An 8717-nucleotide genomic window follows, 5' to 3' on the forward strand; every position below is an offset into this window, starting at 1 on the left:
TATTCTGGAATTAGATAGTGGTGATGGTCACATAACCATGTGAATATAATAAAAACCACTGGCTTGAGCGCTTTAGAATGGAGAATTTTATGGTATGTGAATGATATCTCAATAAGAAACGTATCAGGTGATTTTTAAACATATAGATAGAAAATTTTAAATCATAAAATCTTTTAACTGAGATATTCTCAATACAATTTTATGATATATCTAATTATTGAGTACAAAAGACATACATGTAAAGATGGAAAGTTATAAAGATTAAACTGGGGAAATGAGTTTCCTCTTTTGTGAAAATTAAATCAGGATCTCAAGGAAACCTTTCACGCAGGGCCATGGAGGGGCCAGGCCATGACCTGCTGTGCCTATGTCTCTACCGCTGATTCCCAAACAATTCATTCATGACTGGGTCACCCACGTCCGTGAATATTTTATGAACTCTTGCTTTTCTTAACCTGACTGGCAACAAAAACGCCTTTGGTTTACGACTCTGATAAGCAGCCCTTTCTCTGATCCCTGTTGATAGAAATTAGAGAATAAAACCAGAGAACACAGCAAAGCAGAGTTTACAGGTAAGATGAGATTTCTGTGAGAGAGAAGGAAAGGATTCAAAGCAGCTAGGCAAAGGGCTCCAAGTCAGAAGCCTGGGGAGGCCCCCAGTAATAAATACGTTTATTGCTTGGACAGTAAAAAGTACTGGAGAGTTTAAAATAAATTCAGAGTTATTTAAACTTAATTTATGACCAGGAAAATAAACCCTCTCTTCCGCCATTAATGTTTTTTATCTGGGCCATCAAACGTCACACGCTACTGATTTTGGATGTAAGGTCACTGGAAACAACATATCAGAGGTGTCAGCACCACAAATCAAGTGAAATTCCCTTAAAAATAAAAACGTCAGGAGTAAAATAATAGGCAATAGTTATTTCATGCTATGAAAGACTTGTAATATATCAAAGGGTTCACCTTTCTCTACCTTTATGATGTATCGTTCTGAACACTGAATATACTTCTGCTTAACAGATAAAGTAAAGAAAACAGGCATCGGAATGCCAGCGATAATAAGAATGATGTTATATAATAAGACTATTTCGAGGCACATAAACACGAGAGGGCAGACTGCTGAATATATCAAAAGACAAACAATGACCCTGCATAGATGGAGATCTGCTGTCTTGCGTGTCAGTTATTTCAAGGGGTCATCACAAAGGTCACCTAAATTGGTGTCTTTGAAATCAGAATACAAATTATATTGGATTTTAGTAAGGAAAAAAAATTGAATGTCTTAGAGCTTGCGGAGCTGATGTAGTCCTGTACACAGAAGTCCAAATCCTGAAGCAATCTCCTGGTCTTTCATCCACGGACCGAAAAAACAGAAACGAGTGCCAATCTGTGGGGAGGAGATGAAAGATAAAGGCAACTGGAAGCAGACGGGTTCTTTATGATCCTGATATGAAACAACTGACAGGCAGTGGCATTTGCCATAACGCATTCTTTAAAGGCATTAACTCCTGGCAGAGGAAATTCACCCAGGATTATACTTTATGCAAAGGCATCTGACTAAAAGGGTTATCAAAGCCTCAGGTGAAAATGACTTTGTTTCATCCTTGTGACATATCTTACAGCGATTTCTAGGACGTTAAAGGTAAAATCTTGCTTCCTGATTCAAGGACTCATAATCCGGTGGCTGAAATGGCTCCAGGGAAGGATAAAGGAATATGGAGCCATTCACGTATAAGCACAAATTTCGCCCAAGATGGTAGTGATCAGTTAGAGAGAAGCCATAATACTTCAGTTTAAGCCTCCCAAAGTCCTTTTATCATTGGGAGTGGGGGAGGGGGGAGAGGAGGTCATGTTTGCCAATGAGCAGGTAACCAGGGGTGGGATACAGGGCTAGGACCATCACTTTTTAAGTTTTCCACCAGAGTCACGGCACCGTAGCCCGACGTTCCAGAAAGGTGAAGTATTGTTGACTCCACATTGAAATATCCTTCTCGGCTGTGGAGGCTACAAATTTTTAGTGATAAAATTGAACTCAAAAGATTTGATAATCTATCTCCTTTCAGATGACAGGTAAGGAAACTGAGGCTTAACCTCAGGATGGAAGTGCCTGGGGGCAGATCCAAGCTGGGAGCCTCCGTTGTGGTCCTTGGCAGGCTCCAATCTGCCCTTGACTTAATCTGTATGCCATCCTAGTAAGTCACTGAATTCTCTGCACCTCCGTTTCCCCACGAAGCCATGTGGTATCTGTGTCGGTCACCTTTTCCGAATATCTCTATAGCGCTGGGTATCTTAGGGGAAGACTTCATATTCCTGCATAGTCTGGCAATTAAAAAAACCATAATGTTTACATTGCAATCTGGCTTGGGAACATTGTATAAGATGCTAAGCCTTCTAAATCCTGATTTCCTTATCCACAAAATGGAGATAGTGGTAAGAATACTTACCTGGTGTGGTGCTGTGGGGATGAAATAGGAAGCTCTCGGAACTAAAGTGTGGTTAAACAACAGAGAACAAGGAGTCCCTTGAAGCAGAGAGCTATGGCCACCGTTCTGCCACCCGGCGCATCAGCCTTTGTCGGCGGACTTTGGACCTGAGTTTGCTGTGAATGTGGGACTGAAGAGCATGACTTGGGGAATGCAAACCCCGTAACAAGGCTTCCCTACTCCGGGCTGTTATTCTTTGAGTATTCTGCTCAAATGATGGATGTTCTCTCTGGTCAAGGTCGCGTTTGAGTCAGACTCACATCATGAGACATAAGAGCCTCAGTGCCAGCCAGCACCCTAATTATTTGTGAATTTATTTGTGAATTTGGTTTATTAAAGACAAATGATGCTAAGTATCAGTTCTATGAGTATCAAGTGAATTATTTATACATTCAATTAAATTGTTCTATTGCAGAACCCAAACCTGTTTAGCTTGTGAGTTTTCTGCCTGGCATGTAGGAATTCTCTTGAGCACTTTCTAATCACGTTCCAAATTTTACTTTAGGGTACCACCCGGAAAATTCATGGGCATTAGGACTACATTGCAAAGGGATGACCATACTCGAGGCTTATTAAAAAAAAAAAAAGTCAAAAGCAAACTTAGGTTTGAGAAAACCATCAGTTTCTATAAAATGTTTATTAGAGAATCTGTTTTTGAAGCTATTAGACCTTTGAAAATCTAGAATGAAAGATATTTAAAATCAAATGTAATGATACAGCACTTTTATTCATTTTTCCTAACTTTAAAGGGAGATTTCTCTCCCTTCAGGCACACGATTTCACTCAAAAGTAATTGCTAACCCAGCCTCGTTCTATTACTTGTAAATTCAATATAATTAGAGACATAGTCAGTTCATTACTAGCTTGAAGTTTTGCCCAGCTTTTTTTTTTTTCAGTCTATTGCCTTTTCAAAACACTTTATTAAAAACTTGTTTTAGTATCGCATTCTTTAAAGGAAAATAATAACTCCCCGGTACATTTTATAGGAATCGCTCAAAATACAGGTCTCCATGCCAGAAACTAATAAACTCAAATCACAGAACTTACATCAGAAAACTGCCATAAACTGCTGCAGAGCAGGTTGGGTATGTCAGACCTGGAAATTGAAATCCACGTGCCCTAATACATAGTTTCTCTGCAGAAACTGTCACCAGCTCTTACAATTTAAAAACCATGTTCTTATTCCATTGACTATAATGCAATTTGGCCCCTAAATATCCTTTTTCCTCTGAAGAACTCCGAACACTTTCCCATCATATTACTGGAAGTGGGACCTTGTGGGCTGGCATTTCTTAGTCCTGTTTCATGGAGTGAGATGCTTGGATGGGTAGTGCTTTTCAGGCCAGACCCTTGAGATGAGAAGTTTTGACCTGGCTGCTTCAAGGAGATGCTTTAGTCCTAGAGAGAATGAATTTGAGGAGAGAAGGCCCTGGGGAGAAGATGAGTCCACATTGACACCTGAAACCCAGAGGTGGGTCCTCAGGCTTCATGGCCCACGTGTTAAATGGCTTGCAAGTTCGAAAGCTTGAGTAAATAAGCCCATGAGTACACGTGAAGCACAACGTTGGTGATTTCAAAGCTAGCTCCTCAGAGAGCACTGAAAAAAATCAGGCAGGCCTTTCTGGAACCAAGAGCCAGGAAAAGGAAGCTGGTCACATGGAGAGGCGGTACTGATGGAGAAGAGAGATTTGCTCCAGGCCACTTTGTTATCTGGTGAGCTGAGTACCTGCCATATGGAAAAGCACAGTTGGCAACACAATCTAGATGGGGCCATTCCTGGAGACTCGTTTCTTAAATCTGCTATTTCAAGTGCTACGTTCTGGAGGGGAGTGTTTCAAATAGCTTATTTTTAGAAGCCATCATGAATCAAAGCATGATAATTTGCCTCCTGGAATTTGAAGGGTGTTTCTCTGATTGATGTCACACTATATCTGGTCCACGGCATGTAGATTAGATGGTCTCAGCACTTTGGCTTACGAGTTCCATAGGACTTAAGCATTGAGGTATGAAGGATGGCGAGTTTCCAGTCACTAGGTGGAGAAACTGAGGCTGAGTTGTATGGCCAGACACTTTCTTAATTTCCAATTGAGATAGCTGGCCATTATCTTAATTTCAAATGAAGTACAGAAATCTGAGCCACACAGACTAGTTTCCTGTTCTCATATCCAAGCTTATGCTTGGCTAGGAAAGGAAGGGTTCATCATGAAGAAATAAGCATTTCCTCACTCTTCTGAATTTTATCAGTGGAAGGTAGAGGATCCAGTACCCAGTGAAACAATCTGACCTGAATAATGCATTTTATTTTTGATAATAAATGAAAATTTTAATTCAACTTCTATTCAACTTCATGGACCTCTGATTTCATGAGCATGCAAATAATCAAAAGTAGAGTGTAGCTGATAATTATTCTATATGAACAGAATCATTAGGTACAAATAAAAGGATAACTTGATAACTTGAGTGCATTTTTACTTCTGCAAACCAATTTGGCTTAGTTTGCAAAATTAGTAGAAGAAATAGCCAAGTTGTTTAACAAATAACAATTCACTTCAATATATTTTTTAAAAACTGATTTGGTTTATACTAGCACCGAAAAAATGAAGTACTTACATATGAATTTAAAAATATTTGTATAAGATCTATATGAAGAAAACTAAAAAAAAACTCTGATGAAAGAAGTCAAGGAAGGTCTAAATAAATGGAGAGATATTCCATGTTCATGGATAGGAAGATTCAATATTGTCAAGGTTTAAGTTCTTCTCAACTTGATCTATAGATTAAACTCAATTCTAATCAAAATCTCAACAAATCAGTTTGTGTATTCTACAACTGAGATGGAAAGACAAGAGACTCAGAGTAACCAACACCATACTGAAGATGAACAAAGTTGGAGAAGTGAAACTTCCTGACTTCGAGACCTACCGTAAAGCTACAGTAATCAAGACAGTGTTTATTGGTGAAAAAATAGACAAATGGAACAATGGAACAGAGTAGAGAGTACAAAAATATAGTCAATGATATCATACATAAATATAGTCACCTCATCTTTGACAAAGAAACAAAGGCAATTCAATAGAGAAAGAATAATCTTTCCAATCAAAGTTGGAGCAACTGGACCTATATGCAAAAAGATGAATCTAATAGCTGAGCTTACAGCCTGCACAAAAATTAACTTTAAATGGATCATGGACTTAAATGTAAAACACAAAACTATAAAATTTCTAGAAGATAACATAGGGGGAAAATCTAGGTAATCTTGGGTTTGGCAGTAAGTTTTTAGATAAAAAGCCAAAAGCATAATCCATGAAAGAAAAACTTGATAAGTTAAATGTCATTAAAACTAAAATGCCATTTTACAAAGGGAATGCAGTTAGTACTAATATGATGGCTAAGCGGAGGGCCAGGGGAAGGAGGGAGCCATTGGGGGGATCATTTTATGAACTATAAAGATGTCTAAACAATGTACTGTATACTTGAAACTAGCTTAAATAAATAAATTTTTAAAATCCCAGTTAAAAAAATAAAATAAATAAAAAATAAAATGCCATTTTAAAATAAAATAATGATCAGCTACACTCTATCAAAGAAACTGTAAAAGAATGGAAAGACAAACCAGTATAGAGGTTCCTCAAAAAACTAAGAATTGATCTACCATACGATCCAGCAATCCTTCTACTGGGTATTTCCCCCCAAAGACTTGAAAACTGATATCTGAAAAGATGTTTGCACACCGATGTTCACAGCAGCATTATTCACAGTAGCCGGGACATGGAAGCAACTGAAGTATCCTACGATAGGTGACTGGATAAAGAAGCTGTGGTACATATATGCAGTGGAATATTACTCAGCCATAAGAAGAGATGAAGTACTGCCATTTGTGACAACATGGTTGAACTTCGAGATAATCATGCTCAGTGAAATAAACCCAACAGAAAAAGTTAAAAATCACTTATTACTTATATGATATTACTTATATGTGGGATATAAACCTAAAAGCAACAAATAAACAGGACAAACAAACAGAGACTCATGGGCATGGACTATATACTAGTGGTTACCAGAGGGTAAGAAGTGGGGAGGTAGATGGGGTAAAGGGGGTCAAGTATGTATTGACAGAAAGAAATCTAACTATGGGAGGTAACACACAGTGTAAATATATATGTGCATTACTGTTAAAGTGTACAGATGAAACTTATTGGATTCAAACAAACAAACAAACAAATAAATAAATTTAAATAAAATAAAATAAATTTGGCTTACCTGGTCATTAAAACAGGGCTCCATCCAGTCTTACCAAAGGTAAATATGTTAACAAAGAAACTCACCTGTTCAGTAACCATTTAGTGAGCACCTACTACACGCCTGGCACTGTTCAATGGAACGAACACAAATTCCTGCCTCAAAGAAATTATTGGAAACTTTAATCTTAGGTGAACCTAGAAGTCATGATGATGATTATTTTAAAACACCTTTTAACCCAGGCTTTTCCATTTGAACAGGGGATAAAATAAATGGTGCAGTCCTTGGGAAATCTGGTCCTGGCTCTGCATCTCAGCCTCCTGGCTGGCTGGCGTGCAAGAGACAGTCCCCATAGCAACAAACTGTTAGAACAAAATGCTGAACCAGGAGGAAAAGAACTAGTCTCGCTGGGTCCTCAGCTGGCTTCCTATATCACATCAGGAAAGGCTCTTGACTATTCTGTGTTTAATTTCTCCATCAGTCACAGGAATGCAGTATTTCTCGCTCCTGTTCCACGGGTTACTTACCTATGATCTAGAAAGTGCTCCAAGGAGTTGTTTCCAATGCAATGTTTCACTTTGAAAAGCCCCTGCAAAAGCAAGGCAGGATTTGGGTGTCCGGCTTCCCCAGAAAGGATCTTTCTATCCAGGGATGCAGCTCGATTTCACACAATGTTCATTTATTAAGGGACTGGCCTCCCATAAGTTTGGAGACACAAAGATGAAAACAGTTCCTGCCTTCAAATACCTCATAATCTGAGGGGACAAGTAGGCACAGGCTAGCTGCGTAATAGAAGGCAGACTGGACTAGGAGTGATACGAGGTATAAATCACGTAGTGATTCAGAGGAGAGTTATTCATGAATAAAAAAGCATTTGAGATTAGGGCTGAATATGACAGGCGAAGCGCCGGGCTTGGTGTTTAAAAAAAAAAGTATGGGTCCATCCTTGTGTGCAGGTCCTCACACAGCCTGGCAAATTGAAGGTACTCTTTAAATACTCGTTGAATGAACAAATGAATGAATGAAATATTCCCAGCACTAGGTAAATTGGGGCATCTTTTTCGTGTATAAAATGGGAATGTAACGCTCAATCTCTCAGGGTTGCAGTGAAGACTCTGTGGGAATAGGAGACCATCCCCACAGATGCTCTTAAACATGACCCTCCTCTGATGTCCCCACTTCCGTTCTCCAGAAAACCACAGCCTTTATTGCTTGGGCTCAGCCTCTTCTTTGAGCCTCTAACTGCCTCCCTCTCCACATCACTGAGCTGGCAAGAACTAGAGATTCTACTTCCAAAAGAGCTCCCTTAGCTCCCTTCTTTGCTTCCGGTTGCATCACCGGGACTCTGGCTCATGTCCTCCTGCCTCTTCCTGCTGTCCTTCCTCTGTCACCGACCTCACACCCAACCGCCAGTTGTGTCTTTGTAGGAGGCTGCTCTACTGGGGGCACTCTGGTCCTTCAAAACTCCTTGATGTTGTGCCTCTGTAAATACCCTCCCCATCTCCCTCAGTTGACTATAAGATTATTTTTTTGTATTTCCTATAAGGTCTAACTCAGACTTGACACACGGTACACACATCAATCAATAAGCAGGTTTTCAATGCAGTAATCACAGTTCTCATCTGCCCGGCCAAAACCCTAATCATATTGCTCCTTTCCTGATGAGAACACAGGTCCTTGTAAAGCACACTACACTTTGCAAAATGACTTCACCTCCATTATCTCTTTTGCTCCCCACAACGACTCTGTGGAGAGTTGAAGATCTTAAAGAAGGGGATGTGACTTGCCCAAGCACAAGTGTGCGGGTGGGACTGAAACCCATCTTGGCTGAGCAGGCACCTTCCTCCCACTGCACTGGCCGCGTGCTGAGACGCTGCAGCCCCTGAGCCATGACAGCCCCAAGGCCACCCCCGCTGGCCCCGTTTGTCTCCACTTTAACCCTAATGACCCCGACCTCATCGATGACCCGCCTCCCCCTAAACTCAGAGGGAG

Source organism: Pteropus alecto, unplaced genomic scaffold (genome assembly GCF_000325575.1).
Source record: "Pteropus alecto unplaced genomic scaffold, ASM32557v1 scaffold21, whole genome shotgun sequence".
Lineage (NCBI taxonomy): Eukaryota > Metazoa > Chordata > Mammalia > Chiroptera > Pteropodidae > Pteropus > Pteropus alecto.